The following is a 21,597-nucleotide window of genomic DNA, read 5'->3' as shown; positions in this document are numbered from 1 at the left end:
CTATCGTGATTTCGACAAATGGACGGACGGACATGGCTATATAAGAGACCATACATGCAACACTATGTGCAAAATTTCAGCCAAATCGGACAAGAATTGCGGCTTCCAGGGGCTCAAGAAGTCAAATCGGGAGATCGGTTTATATGGGAGCTATATTAGGCTATAGACCGATTTGGAGCGTACTTGGCACAGTTGTTGAAAGTCTGAACGGAATACCACATGTAAAATGTCAGCCAAATCAGATGAAAATTGAGGCTTCCTGGGGCTCAAGAAGTCAAATCTTGAGATCGGTTTATATGGGAGCTATATCTAAATCTGAACCGATATGGTTCATTTTCAATCCCTTATGACCTACATCAATAGTAGGTATCTGTGCAAAATTTTTAGCTGCTACATTTATGCGTTTTATCTCTATCGTGATTTTAACAGACGGACGGACGGACATGGCTAGATCGGCATAGAACGTCGAGACGATCAAGAATATATATACTTTCTGGGGCCCTAGGTCAATATTTCGATGTGTTACAAACGGAAGGACTAGGTTAGTATTCTCTCATCCTATGGTGGTGGGTATAAAAAAAATTTTGGAAAAAAATTTCATATCAATATAGGTATTTGCAGATTTCAAATGTGTCTTTTAAGGTTTATGTTGGGCTTGTAAGAATTGTATGAACCGAATATCCTATGTGACTTTATAAGACTCCGTATACCCCGTATATACAAAACGAATAAATTTTCCCATGTATATTTTATTAAGGAACAGGAGATACTTCTTTCATATGAGAGGAATTTTAGCTCATTAATGAAAAGAGGCCACCGTAGCGCAGAGGTTAGCATGTCCGCCTATGACGCTGAACGCTTGGGTTCGAATCCTGGCGAGACCATCAGAAAAAATTTTCCGTGGTGGTTTTCCCTTCCTAATGCTGGCAACATTTGTGAGGTACTATGCCATGTAAAACTTCTCTCCAAAAAGGTGTGGCACTGCGGCACGCCGTTCGGACTCGGCTATAAAAACGAGGCCCCTTATCATTGAGCTTAAAAACTTGAATCGGACTGCACTCATTGATATGTGAGAAGTTTTGTCCCTGTTCCTTAAAGGAATGTTCATGGGAAAAATTTGCAATTTGCATGAAAGGTATCAACTTTTTTGCTTAAAGCGAATCTTGGCAACGTTTCTTAGGGAATTTTTGCAAGGTTGTATAGTCCCCAAGCAGCATTATAGATGGGTAAACCATTCCCGAACATTTGTTGCTGATATCATGGGACTTGAATCCAGGCATATGGCCTCATAAGCGAATCTTCGTATTTCTGTATCACGATGATATTTAAGGAAAAAACACTATTTGAAAGTCCAGATTTCAACGAAAACGGGAAAATGGGGTTGATTCAGCATATGTGGCTGGATTATTTGCGATATATGAGTATTACAGAGCTGATTTGGTAAAATGTCTGCAAAATTCTGTTAAAAGAACTAAGGAAAGCGAAGGTCGGGCGTTGTCGACTATAAAATATCGAGTTTACCAACTACTTTTAAGAAAATGTTAATTTCGTGTCCAAATCTGGTCAGATTTCGACCTTGGAAACCTATTGCCTATTGCAAAACTTTTGAATATTTTTGTAAAAATTGGGGCAAAATTGTGGCACCTGCAGCCATAAAAGGGCATATGAAGTAGAAAATATCTATGGGAACTAATAGCAAATCTGAACAGATTTCTTCAAAATGGTGTTCGTCATTCTGTTCAACAAATGATGCAAACAAAAATTTATGGCAATCGAACCAAAAATGCGACCTATTTCTCCATTACAAGAATACTTGGACAGATAGACAGACGGACTTAGCTAAGCTCAATCAGAAAGTAATTCTATGCCAATCGTTATGTTTAACAATGGGTTTAGCTCTTTGTCTTCTTAGCTTTGCAAAGGAATTCACAAAGCTAGAATAACCTGCCCAACAGTGGTGGTGTAGGCTATAAACATAATATTTCAAATGTCAAGTACCAGGTGACGTATGATTCATATTGATTTGGCACTTATTTAGGAAAAATTGCCATAACATTTCTAAAACTTTATGGATTTTATTGAACTAAGCAAATTCTGTTAGCCTACAACTTGGGCCAAATATTTTATTAACATTTTGCTAAAAAAAATCTACAATTATTTGTTTTCTATTCCCAATATTTCGAGATTAAAAAGTTTTTTCTATCCAACATTTTCTATCATTCCCTTTTTTACAAACTGCTTCCCCTTTTTGCAAATCTCTACCATATTATTTGCTGTAAATGTATGTTTAAACAATTCAGTGTGTCTACCTTTTGTCAAAAAAAAGCAAACATTGAGGCTACAACATGAAATGATAAACATTGAAATAAATCTATCAGAACCACTCTTTTCATGTTGCTGATTTCGGTTTCATTTCGTTTATGCTGCTGTTACTGCTCTTGCCACTGTCGAATGTTTTTAGTTTAATTTGCTGTATTTTAAGCGAATTGTGAACATCATTCGCTATGTATGCACGAGTATAGGAGTATTTACGTGCGAGTGTATGTGGCATTGTATGAATAAATTTATTTGTACGAATTTATTGCGTTTCAATATAACAATTTTGTAAATTGAGATTTACAAGCGGTTGAATTAAATGTTGACGTGCTATCAGAGATCAATAAAGGCCTTTAGTTATTTATGGCTTGCAAATGATTTTTTGTGACTTTAACGAAAAAACGAAGAACTTTCAATCAAATCAAAAATTAGTCTTTTTTTAACTTACATAGTGTTGCAGGTAAGTTTTTTTTAATGTGTAGTTTGTTTATGTGAATGGATTAAATTGAATGAAAGACATTAGGTTGGTTGGCAAAGTTTATGTGGGAATACAGTATTCAATTTAAGTTAAACAAACATTTTTAAATAGCTTACAAAAAAGCAAAAATATCTTAGAGGCGAGTGAGTGCGCTACGGAGGCCACGCTGAACGCCTGGGTTCTAATCCTGGCGAGATCATCAAAAAAATTTTCAGCGGTGGTTTTCCCCTCCTAATGATGGCAACATTTGTGAGGTACTATGCCATGTAGAACTTCTTTCCAAAGAGGTGTCGCACTGCGGCCCGCCGTTCGGACTCGGCTATAAAAAGGAGGCCCCTTATCATTGAGCTCAAAACTTGAATCGGACTGCACTCATTGATATGTGAGAAGTTTGTCCCTGTTCCTTGGTGGAATGTTCATGGCCAAATAAATAAAACATCGACTTCTAATAAGACAGACTTCTACGCCCAGCCGTCGTGGAAAGTACTCAAACAAAAAGCACAAAGTTCAACCTCTTAAACCTGAAAGACTCAGAAACAGCGCGCGAATTCAAGGCAACATTAACGGAGAAGCTGCAAAATAACATCCATACAATGGTCGACATAACAGCAGCATGTAAGGAGATGGCCATCTCTATAAAAGGCATTGCTCGACGATCCCAAAAACCATGGATAAGCAACGAAACTATAAAGAAAAAAAAAAAAAACACCGGAAACGTTTACGCTCTGCTACGGCAAAATTAAATGTAACAAAAACCACAGCAAGGACTGAATATCGCAACTCCGCCTCGCTGGCCAAATGCCTAGTTCGCAGAGATAAGCGAATATATTTCAATATGCTGGCATAGCAAGCCGAAAATGCAACTAATATTGGAAACATGAATAGTGGCTATGAGTTACTAAAACAAATGAGCGGCAACAAGATAAGACCAACGGCAACAATAAAAGATGAGGACGAATCGGAAATAACAACACCCGAACAACAATTAGAGCGATGGCGCGGTTTCTTCATCCGCGAAGGACCAGCAACAGAGGACGCAAGCTCCGATCTTTTTAGTGCCCCTGTGTGCCGAAACCCACGCAGGAATATATCTACGGTCCCACCCACTTGCGAAGAAATTGAGGCCGTTCTGGTCTCACTAAAATCGGATGGGGTACCTAGGGGGGCTGCCCCACCCTAAAACCCACCAAACATATATTTAGAACAATCACGACAATATGGGACTCAAATGAAAGGTATTTAGGATAAGAAAACGTATCTGATATCCAATTGACGGACCAAGTGCTAGGGGGACAACCCCAAGCACCACAACACCCCTAAATCGGACATATTTACCGACCATGGCAATATGGGATTAAATGAAAGGTATTTGCGAGTACAATACGAATCTGATATCCAAATGTGGGACCACGTTTCTGGGGGTCCACCTCTTCCCCAAAACACCCCCCAAACAGCACCTATTTACTGACCATGGGAATAAAAGGTATTTGGGGCTTAAATAAAAGGTATTTGAATGTAGAATACGAATCTGATATCCAAATATGGGTGCAAGTGTTTAGGGGGCCGCCTCTCCCCAAACCCATCCCTTAAGGGGCAAAATTTACGACCATAACAATATGGGGCTCAAATGAAAGGTCTTTGGGAGTATAGCACGAATTTGATATCAATATTCGGGAAAAGTGTCTCCTCCCCCACAACACCACCCAAATAGGAAGTCTTTGCTGACTATTGCAATACGAGGTTCAAATAAGAGGGCTTTTAGAGTAGTACACGAATCCGATATATATTTTCAAGGCCAACTCACTGAGTAGCCGTCCATTGCCGACTATGGAAATATGGGGCTCAAATTAAAGGTATATGGGAGTAGACCACGTATCTGATATCAACATTAGGGACCAACAGTCTAGGGGACATCCCACCACCATAACCTATGACACAAAATATGACGCATTTTCTCACCAATACAATTTGGGACTTAAAGAGAGTGGAACTAAATATTTATAGTTTTTAGGGCCAATACCCCAAACCGGACATATTTGCTGACTTTTGCAATAAGGAGTTTAAATGAGATTAGAAAACGAATTTGATATCCAATTCTGAGGCCAATAGCAATATGGGGTTCAAATAAATGATATATGGATATATGAGAATAGAGCACGTTGCTGATATGTTTTCCGGGCTTAATGTTTGGGGGACCATCCCAATCCCCAAAACACCCCTAAATCGGGCATATTTACCGATCACGTCAATATGGAGCTTAAATGAAAGGTATTCGGGGGTAGAGCAAGAATTGATACCCATTTTCGGGACCAATATTCTGGGGGTCTACCCCTTTCCCAAAATACCCCACAAACAGCAATTTTTTAGTGACCATCGCAATATGGGGCTCAAATAAAGGTATTAGGGAGTAGAATACGAATTTGATATCCAAATTTAGGACCATGTATTTAGGGCATCACCCCTTCCCCAAAACAACCCAAAGGAAAAAATTTTTTCGACCATGGCAATATGTGGCTCAAATGAAAGGTATTTGAGATTAGAAAACGAATTTGATAACCTATTTTGGGCTCATGTGTTTGGGGGACGCCTCATCGTGTAAACTCCTCTTAAGCCAATGGCAATATGGGGTTTAAATAAATGGTATTTGAGAGAAGAGCACTATGCTGATATTTTTTCAGGGCAAAGTATCTGGGGGACCACCTCTCCGCCAAAAACACCACTAAATCAGACATCATGAGAATATCGGGCTGAAATTAAGTATTTTAAGAATAGAATACACCTTACATACAAACTTAAATTCGTAGACCAATAAAGATCATATGGGATTCAGATAAAGGCACTTATATTGTTAAAATGTTAGTCAAGCGATATACTATTTTCGTAGCATGGTATTTCACTAAAAGCTCTTTCATTGTGGACAATAAATATTGCAAGGAAAATTTTGTTCCATATAAAGTAAAAGAAGGTACAGCGGAGCGGGCCCGGTCCAGCTAGTTAAATATATAAACAAATAAGTAATGAAATTAATAAAGAAGTAAAATAAATAAATTTAATACCTTTTTTCATTTCAAATTCATTATATTTTTTAACTTTGCCTTTTTTCGCAAATATAATATTGAATTATATAAATCATACGCAACCGGGTACAAGTAAATAAATAAATCATACGCAATCGGGTGCAAGTAAATAAATAAATCATACGCAACATGGTACCAACTAATGAAAAATTAAAAAGGCTTTAAAAATTAAGCTAATCAGCTTAACGGCTCAATAGAAAAGACATGTTATGAATTATATTATCCAGTTCAAAATAAATCCTACCTTTTAGAAAGTGAAAAAAACCTGTTGACTATATTGAGAGATCTTACCTGAAATGAAAGAAAAAAATATATAATTAATCGTTATTTGTGAAGCATCGGAAAATAAGTAAAAATGGAATGAAGTTGTGCCGGCCTTAAATTCTTGTATTTACCACCATAGCTACGGCCATTTGGGATTATATATATATATATTTCTTTATATGTCCCCTAAACCCATGCAAAAATGTTTGTTATCATTCTATATTTGTATCTTCCCCAGAAAATTTACTAAGAAATGCCGATGCGAAAAATATTTATCTTTTCCAAAATGGGTGTTTAAGGTCTTTCTTAAAAAAAATGTCGGGCGACATTTATTTATGTGTTTTTAAAGACATTTTTATCTGCAATATAAGAAAAGAATTATGAAAATATCTCGTTGGTTTCATTTTTTCTTACAATTTTTATACCCTACACACACAAGTCCACTAAGTACCCACTACTGTGGTACTTAGTGGACTTGTTTGTACACCTAGATGGAGGAGAGATAGACCTAATGATAAGTATAACGATCGACCCTGAGTCACTTTCTGATTAGATTTAGATATGTCCGTCTGTCTGTCCGTCTGTCTGTCCGTCTGTCTGTCCGTCTGTCTGTCTGTCTGTCTGTCTGTCCGTCTGTCCATCTGTCTGTCCGTCTGTCTGTCCGTCTGTCTGTTTGTCCGTCTGCCCATGTTAATTTGTGTACAAAGTATAGGTCGCAATTTTCATCCGATCGTCTTCAAATTTGGCACAATCTTTTTTTTTTGGCCTGGAGACAAAGCCTATCGAAATAGGAAAAATCGGTTCAGATATGGATATAGCTCCCATATATATGTTTGCCCGATTTGGACTAAAATTGTAATTGTATCATCATTTGTTAACCTATTCTCAGGAAATTTTGCACATGGGGTTCTTCTATAAGTCTCGTCATAATTGGTGAATTTTATAGAAATCGGCTCAGATTTTGATATAGCAACTAAAATTGCAATTATATAGTCATATGTTAACCGATTCGCACTGTACCATTTGATATGGGGGCTATTTAAAAATTTCCCTAAAAAGGTGTCACATTTTAACACGCCATTCGGACTATTAACAGGAGGCCCTTTCCTACTGAGCTTAAGCTTGAATCGGACAGCACTCATTGGTATGTGAGAAGTTTGCCCCTGTTCCTTAATGGAATGTGCATGGGCAAATTTGGAATTTTTACTCTCTACAGATTGATTACAGCTTTGGAAACTACTCGAGAATAGTATTTCTTGCAATTTGGGTGGAAAAGAAAAATCTAAAACTAGCTAGAAATCATTGAGGAAGAAACATTTTTTTGGTCCATGGAGCGTATGATTTATAATAATATGGGAGTTTAAGACGAAAAATAGCTGTAGCACAATCAATTGATAAGCGATTTCGATGATTCGAAGTACGTATAGTAGCTGACATCAGTGAGATTTTAAATCAGTGCAAGTACGCCAATAACTGAAGTAAACTGTTCAAACAAGCGAGTCAAATCTGTCCGTCTGTCTGATATGTTGGAACTGAAATGGTGCATCAGAGCGTATGATTTATATAAATGTAAGGCATGTTTGGATAAAACATTGTCATATCCACAAAATTTTCTTTTTAATGTAAAAATTTCACTTCGATTATATTTTTCCAGAGGTTGTCGAGATTAATGGCCATGCGAATTATATTCGAATTTAATTTAAAAACAATACGCAAACTTAAAAGTTCGGCCAGATCGTACTATTTTTGAACCCATAACAGATTTATCGACATATAGGCCTATTCGATCCTAACTCGGTTCGAGCTTCGAGGGGTCTAACACAAATCACTATTTGTAATTTCAATAAAATCGAGCAATAAATTGAAGGATGTGTATAGGTCTAATACAAGTCACTGTGCAGAATTAAAGCTAAATCGTGTAATAAATAATCTGTTTTCGATGTTTCGATCTGAACCATACTTGGTAAGAATGTAAAGGGTTCTAACACAACTCAATCGGGCAAGCAATGTGATTTTTATTGGCCCAAAACCTTAAATCGGGAAATCTGTATATATGGCAGCAATTTCCAAATGTATTCTGATTTTAGATATACTCAGTATGGATGCTGAGAGGCTAAACACAAGATACTGTTCAAAACTTCAGCAACAAAATGCCTTTAGACCTCAAATCGGGAGATCAGTATATATGTATGTCTGCATATATACAAAACATAGTTCGATCTAGACCATACTCAGCAGGAATGTTTAAAGTCCTAAATTTCAGTGAAATCATGCAGTAAATACGGCTTTTATGGGCCTACGACCATACATCGGGAGAACGATATATGTGTCAGCTGTTTTTAAATATAGTCCGATCCTGAACCCACTCAGTGCGGGCCTAACACAACTCGCTATGTCAAATTCAGAGAGAAATGGTAATAAATGTTTATTTTATGGGCGTAGGACCTTAAATAACCAGATTGGTCTATATGGGGGTTATATCAAGATTTTGTCCCATACTGCCCATCTTCGAAGCAAAGCTTAGGAGCTGTGCAAAGTTTCAACTCAATATCTAAATTTTTAAAGACTGAAGCGAGATTTCAACAGACAGGGGACAGAAGTAAATACTGAAGGACATAAGTACAGATGGACGAACAGACGGATAAACATCCTTAAATTGTCTTAGAATTTCACAAGGATCCAGAATATACATACTTTGTAGGATCGGAAATTAATATTTTGATATGTTGCAAACGAAATGACCAAACTAATATTCCCTTTACCTTCGGTGGTGGTTATAAAAACATATATTGGGTTGCCCAAAAATTAATTGCGGATTTTTCATATAGTCGGCGTTGACAAATTTTTTCACAGCTTGTGACTCTGTAGTTGCATTCTTTCTTCCGTCAGTTATCAGCTGTTACTTTTAGCTTGCTTTAGAAAAAAAGTGTAAAAAAAGTTTATTTGATTAAAGTTCATTCTAAATTTTATTAAAAATGCATTTATTTTCTTTTAAAAAATCCGCAATTACTTATTGGGCAACCCAATATAATATGTTTTGACCACGGAGCGTATGATTTATAATAATATGTGAGTACATAAAGTAATGTACCTATAGCATCATCATTTGATAAGCGATTTTTATGATTCAAACTGCGTTTAGTAGCTGACATCATTGTTATCTAAACGGCATGAATATACAGTATTTACCAAAGTGAACTTTTAGAACGTGTAATGCCATTTTGTCCGTCCGTCTGATAATTTTTAACGCAAATGGTGCACCAATGCGTATGATTTATATGAATGTGAGGCATATTTGGAAAAAACTTGTCATATGTTAAGTTAAATTTTTGTTTTAAATTAAAATCTAATGATGATCTTGAGAATAAAGTTAATTTTTTTTTAAAGGGAATACTAGTTCATTTGTTTGGCATAATTTATTTCCTTATTTTTTATTTTTCTTCAATTACTTCCAAGACTTTTGTTATCCTCAAAATAAATTACCCTTAAAACTCAATTTAAAACTTTTTGTTTTTCAAGCACAAATATTTCCATGGAATTTCTTTGTATTTTTGGTTGTTGTCATTTGTCAATCAATCAAGTGTTTGGTCCATAACTCACAACCTACATAAACATCTGCTTTTTCATTTACAAGCCTATAACAAAATAGAATAAATGATACTAAAAAAAATTAGTTTTTTTTTTCAATTCTCCATTTAAATGTAATTCATTCATTTGGCGTTTAACTTTATTTCCATATTCAAATTCATTTCCTTTTCGACATGTCTCCTCTATCGCCATCGCCATTGCCATCAGCATCAACACATTGATTAATGACCTTTCAGGATGGTGCGTTGGGTCGTTTTTGTTGTTGTTTTTTTTTTAACAACAGCGATTTCACAGCACATAAAAAAGGCCAAATTCAATTTTGTTTGCTGAGTTGTGAGTTCAGAGTTCAATGGAAACCATTGAGGTTTATGTATCGATCAAAATGTTGTGAACAAATAAAAAAATTGTTGTTGTGTGTTTTGAGTTTTTTTTTCTGTCTTGTACATTTTGTATAACTTTATGCATTTGCATTGAACTCTAAAGTGTTGGAGCATAGAGGCTGTTGGCTGCTGGCTGTTGGTCAATTACAGCTTCTTAATAAAAACGAAAACAAGACCATATATGAAGCCACTCTAAAGCCTGACACTCATATAAGCCGCCATGAAAAATGAAAATGCCCATAAAAGAATACAATATGTGTTTATATTGGCAAAAGTAAGTGCCCATTGAGTGAATGGCTAACGCAGTGTACTCTCTCCTTTTTCTTTGTTGCCTTAAGAAAGAAAAAGAAAAGAAAAAACAAATGCTTTGCATGTTCTTGGGTGTAAGAATGGAAAAACAGTGGCAATGCACTTTAAAAAAAAATTGGATTAGTATTGCGTGGGGAATATTGAATGTAAAATGAAGAAGAACTGAAGAGAATCAATATCTGCTTGCAATTTTACTTTGTTAAAAAAAAATAAATCAATTTGCTTTCGTCCTTGGGGGATAAAAGGAACACACATGAAAAATATTATGTAAAATTGAAATTGAAAACTGTCTTTCAATCGCCTACTGGGCGGACAAATATGACATGCTTGAACCCTAGAAGCCCTGTTTCTTGCCGATATAGTTGCAAATTTTTAGGCAGTATTGTATTTCTATTTCCAACATCCGTGGTAAGAAGTAGAATCCAATGTTGTGGGTTCCCAAGAATTTAACACGTATTTACTTTTTCTTTGCTACAGCCGGACGGACAGGCTTAACTTGCTCGTTTCAGAAGCACACAATTATTAATAAACTGTTTTAACTGCATTAAAATGTAACTATTGTTGTCTGCTGAACCCATTTTAAAATTTGGAAATCGCTTTTCAATTGTCAATTTTAGGGCACTTTTCATTGATGTACTAACAATTTAATATAAATCATACGCTCCATGGTTCAAGGTCTATTGAAAATATGATAGAAGTGGAACGAATCAAAATATCCACTTGAAATTGTGCACATATACTTTTTATTGACTTAGGTCGTAAGAGATCCCAAATGGGCTATGTCGATATATAAGGAAGATATATCTTCCTTAATAAGCCCCTAGAAGGCTCAATTTTTTCCGATATGGCTTAAATTAGACAGAAGAGTTTGTTTTTAATTTCCAATTCCCACACAAAATCCCACTCAGATAGCTAATCAAAGTTAAAATTTTCCAATGAATATTCCATTATGGAACGGGGGCTAACTTCTCTCATTTCAATATCATATCAAGTTAAATTTCAATTACAAGGGACCACCTCTCTATAGACGAGTTCGAACAGCATGCGGCGACGCCTCTTTGTAAAGGGTGATTTTTTTTGAGGTTAGGATTTTCATGCATTAGTATTTGACAGATCACGTGGGATTTCAGACATGGTGTCAAAGAGAAAGATGCTCAGTATGCTTTGACATTTCATCATGAATAGACTTACTAACGAGCAACGCTTGCAAATCATTGAATTTTATTACCAAAATCAGTGTTCGGTTCGAAATGTGTTCATTCACCGTAACGTTGCGTCCAACAGCATCTTTGAAAAAATACGGTCCAATGATTCCACCAGCGTACAAACCACACCAAACACTGCATTTTTCGGGATGCATGGGCAGTTCTTGAACGGCTTCTGGTTGCTCTTCACTCCAAATGCGGCAATTTTGCTTATTTACGTAGCCATTCAACCAGAAATGAGCCTCATCGCTGAACAAAATTTGTCAAAATTTGAACACATTTCGAACCGAACACTGATTTTGGTAATAAAATTCAATGATTTGCAAGCGTTGCTCGTTAGTAAGTCTATTCATGATGAAATGTCAAAGCATACTGAGCATCTTTCTCTTTGACACCATGTCTGAAATCCCACGTGATCTGTCAAATACTAATGCATGAAAATCCTAACCTCAAAAAAATCACCCTTTAGATAAGTTTTTACATGGCATAGTACCTCACAAATGCGTCGCTAGCTTAAGGAGGGGGAAAATCATGGATGAAAAATTTCCTGATGTTCTCGCCAGGATTTGAAGCCATGTATTGAGAGTCATATGGGCACATGCTAACCACTGAGGCTAATCAATTGCCCTTTGCTTTGCATTAAAATATAATTTTTGGTGTATTATTTCATAAAAATAAATTAGGACAAACTGCAGGACGGACAGACCTAACTTCTTAGTTGTAGAAGCTTACAATTCTTAATAAATTATTAATACTGAGCTAAAGCTGCCTAATGTTGTCTACCAAATAAACTTTTAATCTTAAAAATCGCTTACCAATTGACAATTTTACAGCACTTTTCCTTGAGATACTAACTAATTATTATAAATCATACGCTCTGTGGTCCATGATTTGTTAAAATCACGATAGAGATCAAACGAGTAAAGATTTCCACTTGAAATTTTGCACATATACTTCTTATTCTACAGAAGTCATTGTTCTTATTCTATAGAAGTATTTGTGTAGGTCGTTGGGGAATATAAATGGGCCATGTTGGTTCATATTAGGATGTAGCTTCTATTAAAGTGCTCTTTTATTGAGCCTTTAGAAGACTCAATTTTTTCCGATTTGGCTAAACTTTAGCAGCTGAAGTTCGTTTATATCCTTCAATACCCGCATCGAATTTCTCTCAGATAGGTCCATAAATAGATACAGCCCCTTTATAAACTGTTTGAGTTTTTGAGCTCTTAGAGGCCCAATTTTCGTCCGAATTGGCAGAAATTTGGTATGTGAAGTTCATTTTTGCTTTTCAACAATAAGAGAAAATAAAGGCAAGAGTTAAGGAACTTATATTTCTGGAATTTTGTTGGTGGCTAGTGGTATTGGAAGCCACCGCCTAGGACGATGAACGCCTGGGCTCGAATCCTGGCGGGACCATCAGAAAAATGTTCAGCGGTGGTTTTCTCTTCTTCCAAAGAGGTGTCGCACTAAGGCACGCCGTTCGGACTCGGCTATAAAAAGGAGGCACCCTATCATTGAGCTTAAACTTTAATCGGCCTGCACTCATTGATATGTGAGAAGTTTGCCCCTGTTCCTTAGTGGAATGTTCATGGGCAATAATTGTTGAAGTAGTATTTGATATCATCTTAAAATGGCTTTTAACAAAACCATTGGCATTAAATTCATTTCGATTTGGTTTAGTAGGTCTTAAAACCCACCACCGAAGGATGGGGGTATATTAATTTTGTCATTCCGCTTGCAAAACATCGAAATATAAATTTTCAACCCTATAAGGTATATATTGGGTTGCCCAAAAAGTAATTGCAATTTTTTTAAAAGAAAGTAAATGCATTTTCAATAAAACTTAGAATGAACTTTAATCAAATATACTTTTTTTTACACTTTTTTTCGAAAGTAAGCTAAATAAGCTATTCTTGATCGTCGTAAAAATCTCAGACGATCTAGCCATGTCCGTCCGTCTGTCTGTTGAAATCAAGCTACAGTCTTTAAAAATAGAGATATTGACCTGAAACTTCGCACAGGTTCCTTTTTGCTCCATAGGCAGGTTTAGTTCGAAGATGGGGAATATCGGAGTTTATTTTGATATAGCCTCCATATAGGCCCATATAGCCCATATATACCGATCTGCCGATTTAAGGTCTTTGCCCCATAAAAGCCATATTTATTGTCCGATCCTGCTGAAGTTTGGGATAGTGACCTCGTGATTAATGAAATCCTGTTGGATCTCGTTGGGGACGGCACGAGGATTATCGCTTATGCGGACGACGTCGTGCTGCTAGTCAAGTTTCTGTCGACGATCAGTGAGATCATGGAAGGGTCACTGAGGAGGTTGTCGCGATGGGCTATAAGAAATGGGTTGAGGACCAACCCAGGTAAAACGTTGCTGGTGCTCTTCACACGTAGATATAAGATACCGGAGTTCAGACTCCCATCCTTGGATGGGGTCACCCTGCGGCTGTCGAAGGAAGCGAAGTAGCTAGGCATAGTCCTAGACTCGAAACTGTGCTGGAAAAGGAACACTGAGGAAAGAAGCCGTAAGGCACTGTGCGCTTTTTCTCCTACAGGAGGATGTTCTGTAGGAAGTGGGGGGTAACTCCCAAGATGATTTATTGGATGTATACGGCCATCGTGAGACCAGTACTGGCCTATGGAGCACTGGTATGGTGGAATGCCGTAGGGAAGAGGACGGGTGCGAGGGAGTTTGAGAAGGTCCAGAGACTGGCCTGCATCGGGATCACAGGGGCGCTGAGATCTGCACCGCAGGCAGGCCTGGAGGTGATGCCTATTGGGGCCTATATTTGAAACTGTGCCGCCAGGGTCGCGCTTAGGCTGAGGGAGCTCGGCATGCTAAAGAAGGATGGTTGCGACCCACGATTCTGAGTGTTATGGATACGGAGAGGAGACTGAGGAGGATCTCCGACTACCTAGCACCAGTGCCGACTAGAGTGAAGGACGAATGGAGGGCGAATGGTGTACTTGAGGAAGATGAGACCTCGATCTACACCGATGGCTCCAGGATGGAGTCACCGACTGGATTGGGGGTCTACTCTGATGCACTCAATATTATTGTAGTATGTCTCTGAAACTGCTGGATGAATGTACGGTCTTTAAGGCAGAGGTCTCTGCCATTGCAGTGGCCGCAAGAGAAATTTTGGTAAGGGACTTACCGTCCTCGAAACTCAGGATTTATGTGGACAGTATGGCGGCCCTCAAGGTCTTAGGGTCGAGATGCGTGGAGGATTGTTTGGAATCCCTGGATAGGCTCCGGGCCCACGATGTGACGCTGACATGGGTTTCGGAGCATGAGGGACTCCATGGAATAGGAGGACGGAAGAGTGCGCCAGAGGGGTTCGTCTGCGCCGGGCGGACCAGTCATCGGTCTTGCCTACGTGCCATTTATCGAGCTACTGAACACAGTAGTTGGGATGGCCAATCGAGACCAATGACTGGTTCTCACGACGCAGACGAACCCCTCTTTGCGCACTCGTCCGCCTTCTAATTCTCTGGAATCCCTCATGCCCAGGAACCCATGTCAGCGTCACATCGTGGGCGACGTCGGTGGCGAGGTGGGACTCGGTGGATGGTTGCCGGACTACGAAGGCGCTATGGCTAGTCATCAGCCGAAGGAGGACGAGGGAGTTGCTGGCGTTCGATAAGAGGTTGATGAGTACCTTGACAGGGGTCATAACCGGACACTGTGCCATAGGCTGCATGGTGACGAGCATGGGGATACCGCGCAATGACTTCTGTAGGAGTTGCCTCGATGAGGATGAGGAGGAGACAATTAAGCACTTGCTGTGTTCCTGTCCGGGTCTGCAGAGACGTAGGCTTTCCTTTCTGGGGAGCCGTTTCTTCTGTGATCTGGGTGAACTTGCGAACGTACCTCTGGTATGTCTCCTAAATTTTTTTTGAGGGAACAGGATGGTTCCGTTGGGGGGTGCCACAAGCTCCGGCGTTGGCAAATACGTGCTTGCGTAGGGATTCACCCACCGCTCGGGTTCTCCACTCCTCCTGTCTTCTTCTTTTTATTCGTGTATAACCTCTAGTCCGAGGTCTCACTTTGTCACGTGAGTTCACTCGGTGGCCAGTTTGGCCCGTTGTGGTACCCTAGAGAGAAAGGGAAGAGAAACCTTTCTCTCTAGGGTATCACAATGGGCCAAACTGGCCACCGAGTTAGCTCACCATTGGTGGGCAACCCATTCAACCTAACCTAGCCTAACCTTGGGACAATGAGTTGTGTTAGGTCACTCGACATCCATTTTTAATTTGGCCCAGATCGGCCTAGATTTGGATATAGCTGCCTTATACACCGATCTTTCGATTTAAAGTCTTGGGCCCATAAAATGCGCATTTGTTGTCAGATTTCGTTGAAACTTGGGACAGTGAGTTGTGTTAGGCCCTTCTACATATTCTTTTAAAATAGGTTCAGATCGGTCAAGATTTGGATATAGCTGCCATATGGATCGATCTCTCGATTTAAGGTTTTGGGGCCATAAAAGGCTCATTTATTGTCCGACTTTGTTGAAATTCGAGGCAGTGAGTTATGTAAGGCCCTTGGATATCATTTTTTAATTTTGCCCAGATCGGTCCAGATTTAGATATAGCTGCCATATAGGCCGTTCTCGCGATTTAAAGTCTTGGCCCCGTAATAGACGCTTTTATTATCCGATTTCGCTGAATTTTGACATAGTGACATATTTTGACATTCGATATCCTTTCCGGTCGATATTTGGATATAGCTACCAAAAAGACCAATATTTTGTTCTGCAAAATTTGAGAGTGACTTGTATTAATTAGACCATTCAATGTCCGTGCAAAAATTTGGTTAAAATCGGACCATAATTCAATATAGCTGCTATACCTGCAAAAATTCTGCGTTTTTCACCGGATTTTGACGAAAGGTGGTTAACATATATACCCGAGGTGATGGGTATCTAAAAGACATTATTACATTTATTATTGAATTTATACCTGTTTTTCAATTAAAAACACTAACATTTAAATTTTTTATAGTACTTTTTGTTTTTTGTTAATATTTCTATGCCATTACGCTGTCAATCACTTTGTGTATGGCATGGCGTATGATTTATTTTAATTTTAATGAATATCGATCATACGTCCTCATGTTCAAAATCAATGACTTGCATGAGTGTTAGAACAAAAAGATAAACAAAAACCCAAAAAATCTATGAATTCTTTTCAATTTATGTTCAATGAATGTGTAAATGTTTAAAATAAAATCTATGCAACAGATGAATGAATGGTTATTATGGAATTATAAAAGCACTTTATTTTTATTTGTCGAAACAAAAAATGGGCGATAAAGACTAATAGAATATACTAAAAAATTTAAAATTATTTAAATTTATGCCATTTGGATTTAAAGTATTTTTTTGATATTTTCATTTAAATTTTTTATGATGGTGTAAACCAATTAAAAAATAGTTAAATATTAAGTGGGCTTTGGGAGCGTATGATTTATATTAATTGAACAGTTGTTTAGAAAAAAATGGCATAAAACTGGTTATATATAATTGATGTTTTACGTTATAGGGCATTTTGGAAAGCTTATTATCAGATAAAGTTGTCGAATGAAAATGGCATATACATTTATAAGTAGAAAAGTTTAATCTACGTCTTTACTAAAGACTCTAGTAAGCATTTAGACATATTTATACATTAAGTAAACATCGAAGGCCATCAACATCTATCTTAGGTGTATGCAAGGAGTTTTAGATGAGTGACTATCATCTCAAAATTTGGCTAATAGCCACATTCCCTATTTTACTTCAACAATGGTGGTCTTCATAAAGTCGTACTGGATCCCAACACATTTTTAAATGCTCACACATTTCATAATATTTTAATTCTATAATTTGTTTCTTTATTTATAAATGTGTTAATAATCTGCTCTAAATTAAGTTACAGATTATGCCATAAAAAAAACCTAAATGTCAATTTTAATTAGGTTTTCTGATGATTGTTGTTTTTTTTTTTGATAGTTTCATAGCCAATGGCATGAAATTTCAATTATGTTATATAGATTTAATTATAATTGATATTTATTTGCTTATGCATATATGTTCTAATGAAACATGTCAATTAGATTTATTTTATGTACTTTTTTATATTTTTAATCAAATGTGTCATTTGTATAAAATATGATAGCCATCGGTGTAAATGTTAGGTAGGCATCAATCTGAATGTTAATTTAAGCAAAACATTTTTTGTGGTTATAGTGGTTTTTCCAGCGAGTAATGGATTATAATAGGCATATTGATTAAGGCCTTAAGCGTTGGGAAAAGTGTAGCAAGTCTGAGAAGAATATTTGCGTTAAAAATTAAACAAAATGTACCTTAACTTCTGTTTAATGGTTAAATCATATTTAGACCATGGTTGCGTATGATTTATATTAATTTAGTAGTTGTTTGGGAAGAACAGTCATAACTCTGGCAATATGCTATAGATGTGTATTTTCTAGGGCATTTGGGAAAGCTGATATTCTATCGAAGATGATTTGCAAAAGTCAAAAATGGTTTTGTTATTTAAAAGTTGAATATTTGAGTGAAGAACTTTGGATAACCATTCCTGAATTCACTTCTTCAGCCCTTAGAAGCCTCAATTTTCACCTGATTTGGCTGAAAATTTGCCAAAACCCCTATCTTATGACTTACCAATAACTTCCTGAGACCAAAATAATTCAAATACAAACTAAAATGTACCCATAGCTATGTAAAGATATGGGTTGGTCTGGATTATTTATGATTCAGGTGCCGAGAATTCGTATACAAGTCTCAAAAGTCTCCGTTTCAGTAAATTTGGCACATAATTCGGATTTTTATGGGCTTAAGATCGGATTGGTCTATATGTCAGCTACATTTTAACAGAGTCCGATATGGACAATATTTAATTCCAATGACGGGATGCTTTAAAAACCCCATTGTTTCTAATTTCAGCGTAATCGCATAATACATTTTTTTTACGGGCTTTAGATTCTATGTCGGCAGATCGGTATATATGGCGATCTGGTCCATATTCGGGTCGCATAATGGGAGGCTTAAAACAACGCACTGTTTCTAAATTCTGCGTAATCGGAAAACAAATGCGGCTTCTATGGGCTTTAGACCCTAAATCGGCAGATAGGTCTATATGGCAGCTTTACCCATATATGGTCCGATTTGTCCAGTTGAGTAACTTAAACTGCGTGTAGCAAAAATATGAATCTGTGCCAAATGTCAGCTCAATATCTCAATTTTTGAATGACGTGGTGTGATTATAACAGAAAGACTACCAGACGAACAGACACACGGACATCGTTAAATCGTTTAAGAATTTTACTACGATCAGAAAATTGGATATTTCCATGTATTGCAAACTGAATCACTAAATCAATATGCTCCCTATCCTGTGGTGGTGGGTATAAACATTTATGGATTTGTTAATTGAAAAGTTTAATATTTGAGGGTGAAACCAAATTTCTTATTTTTTTACTTAATTGTTTGAAAAGGATTTGGGCGTGCTTATCTGTTTGGAAAAGTTTAAAAATTCCGCAAATATTTTTCCATTCAAATTTGTACGAAATTTTTACCGTAACTTCTGGTAAATAGGCAAATAATGTAAGGACCATGGTTGCGTATAATTTATATTCTTGGGTTGCCCAAAAAGTAATTGCGGATTTTTTAAAAGAAAGTAAATGCATTTTTAATAAAACTTAGAATGAACTTTAATCAAATATACTTTTTTTACACTTTTTTTTTCTAAAGCAAACTAAAAGTAACAGCTGATAACTGACAGAAGAAAGAATGCATTTACAGAGTCACAAGCTGTGAAAAAATTTGTCAACGCCTACTATATGAAAAATCCGCAATTACTTTTTGGGCAACCCAATAATTAAGGTGTTGTTTTGGAAAAACTATCATAACTCAGTAAGTATGGAACATATTTCTACGTTTTAGGGCATTTTGAAAAGCTAAGATTCTACGAAACTTCTCTCTCAAAGACTAGGGTAGGTATTTCGCTCTTTGGACAACTGCGGTATAGTCAAATCCATCTCTGATGTCTTCTATCGGTGAGTTAAGAGTCTCAGCTGGACCATGGAAGACCATTTCGGAAGGCTGAAAACAAATGTCACAAAATTACCCACAACTAATGCTCAAAGCGTATATAGCATATAGAACATGGTTGCGTATGATTTATATAAATTGAGCAGCTGTTAAAGAAAAACTGCCATAACTTAAGAAATATCTCATTGATATTTACTTTATTGGGCCATGCGCAAAGCTAAGATTGTGGCAATGATGATTGATGAAAAATATAGAAGAATTTTTTATTGGAAAAGTTCAATATTTGAGAGTTCAATATTAAGAAAAAGTAAAGTTCATATTTTGTATATTTAAAAAATTATTGATAATCATACGCAATATGGGACAAGAAGCAGTTTTAATGTTAGTAGAGAATCGGAGAAGAGTATTATTTCAACAATATCAGAAGTTTAGAAAAATTCCCAAAATGTTTTATTGTAATGAAGATTTGATATTTAAAATTTTTAAGAATTATTAACAATCATACGACCTATGGGTTTAATGTTGTTTCCCCTATTGACAACCAAAAATACATATTTTGCCCATGAACATTCCACTATGGAACAGGGACAAACTTTTCACATTTCAATGAGTGCAATTCGATTCAAGTTTAAGCTCAATGATAAGGGACCTCTTTTTTATAGCCGAGTCCGAACTGCATGCTGCAGTGCGACACCTCTTTGGAGAGAAGTTTTACATGGCAAAGTACCTCACAAATGTTGCCAGCATTAGGAGGGGAAGGCCACCGCTGAAAATTTTTTCTGATGGTCTCGCCAGGATTCGAACCCAGGCGTTCAGCGTCATAGGCGGAAATGCTAACTTCTGCGCTATTATTATTAAATTTTTTTGGAATTTATTCCTTAACGATACGGCGTCATTGTTATTTAAGCCAAACTTTGTGTTTTAATTTTCCTACCACTTTCTGTATTGTTTTACTAAAAAAAATATTAATCATACGCAGCCTGGTTAAAATTTTTTTTCACCCAAATTCTTTGTTTATCACCCCATTTTAAAATAAAACACAACTTACTTATATCGAAATCTGCATTTTAATGCCATCTTAAACCATAAGCCTCTTAGCAAAACGAAGCATTGATGCGCACATCTTTTTTACGTTTTTTTTTTTATACAAAATTTAATATCATTGATGTATACCATGGTACGGATTATTGAATTGCAGCCCCAAGCATTCATTATTTAATATATATACTTATGCAGATAATTTATTTTAATAACAAACTGCCATTTACAGACTAGCAATGACAAACTCAAAGCTTCATATTGCAGCGTATATGGATTTTTTCTATGCATGTCATTTCCACACATTAATCAAATAAAGTTGGTCATTTACGCTTCCGTTTGCTAAATGGACATTTTTATGAATTTTTTTTATATGATTGCCCCTGTTTTATATATTTGTTTCAGCCAAGTGTTGATGCATTATTAAAATCTTTAATATTTCCATTAAAATAAACACATGTTAGTTCTTTTGTGTAAATAAAAAAAATGTGCTTAAAAAATATGTTTGCAATATAAATGTTCATTTTCCGTTTATGGCCACATATGGAAAAGTGATAATATTATTTTTTATTTTAATTTCAATTCAATAAAAAAAGTGATACTCTTCTCTGGCAAATATTTGCTTTAGTATCTTTGCAAGTAGTGTTGTGGGTGGGGAAAAATTATAAGGGCAAGGCAACTAAGGCGCCACAAAAAGCGGTGGCATGTTAGCAATTTGCTTATAACACATATGATTTGCTACAAATATGTAGCATAGTGTCATAAGTGTGCAGGAAAATGTGTGTGTTTTTTTCATAAATTTATTATTTTTATTTGTTTTTAAATTGTCTGTATGTAACACATGTTGTTATTAGCAAAAAGTGTTAACCCCCTGTTTTA

At 36.6% G+C, this 21,597-nt stretch overlaps 1 protein-coding gene across 2 annotated transcripts in view; it reads right to left on the bottom strand.

Moving 5' to 3' along the window:
• LOC106085135 (nuclear pore complex protein DDB_G0274915) overlaps nucleotides 1-21,597 on the bottom strand; it is a 422,983-nt gene that overhangs the window by 115,426 nt on the left and 285,960 nt on the right. The window lies entirely within an intron of this gene.

Source organism: Stomoxys calcitrans, chromosome 4 (assembly GCF_963082655.1).
Source record: "Stomoxys calcitrans chromosome 4, idStoCalc2.1, whole genome shotgun sequence".
NCBI lineage: Eukaryota > Metazoa > Arthropoda > Insecta > Diptera > Muscidae > Stomoxys > Stomoxys calcitrans.
Note: the sequence above shows the minus strand (reverse complement) of the source record. Positions and strands in the feature narration are given on the sequence as shown.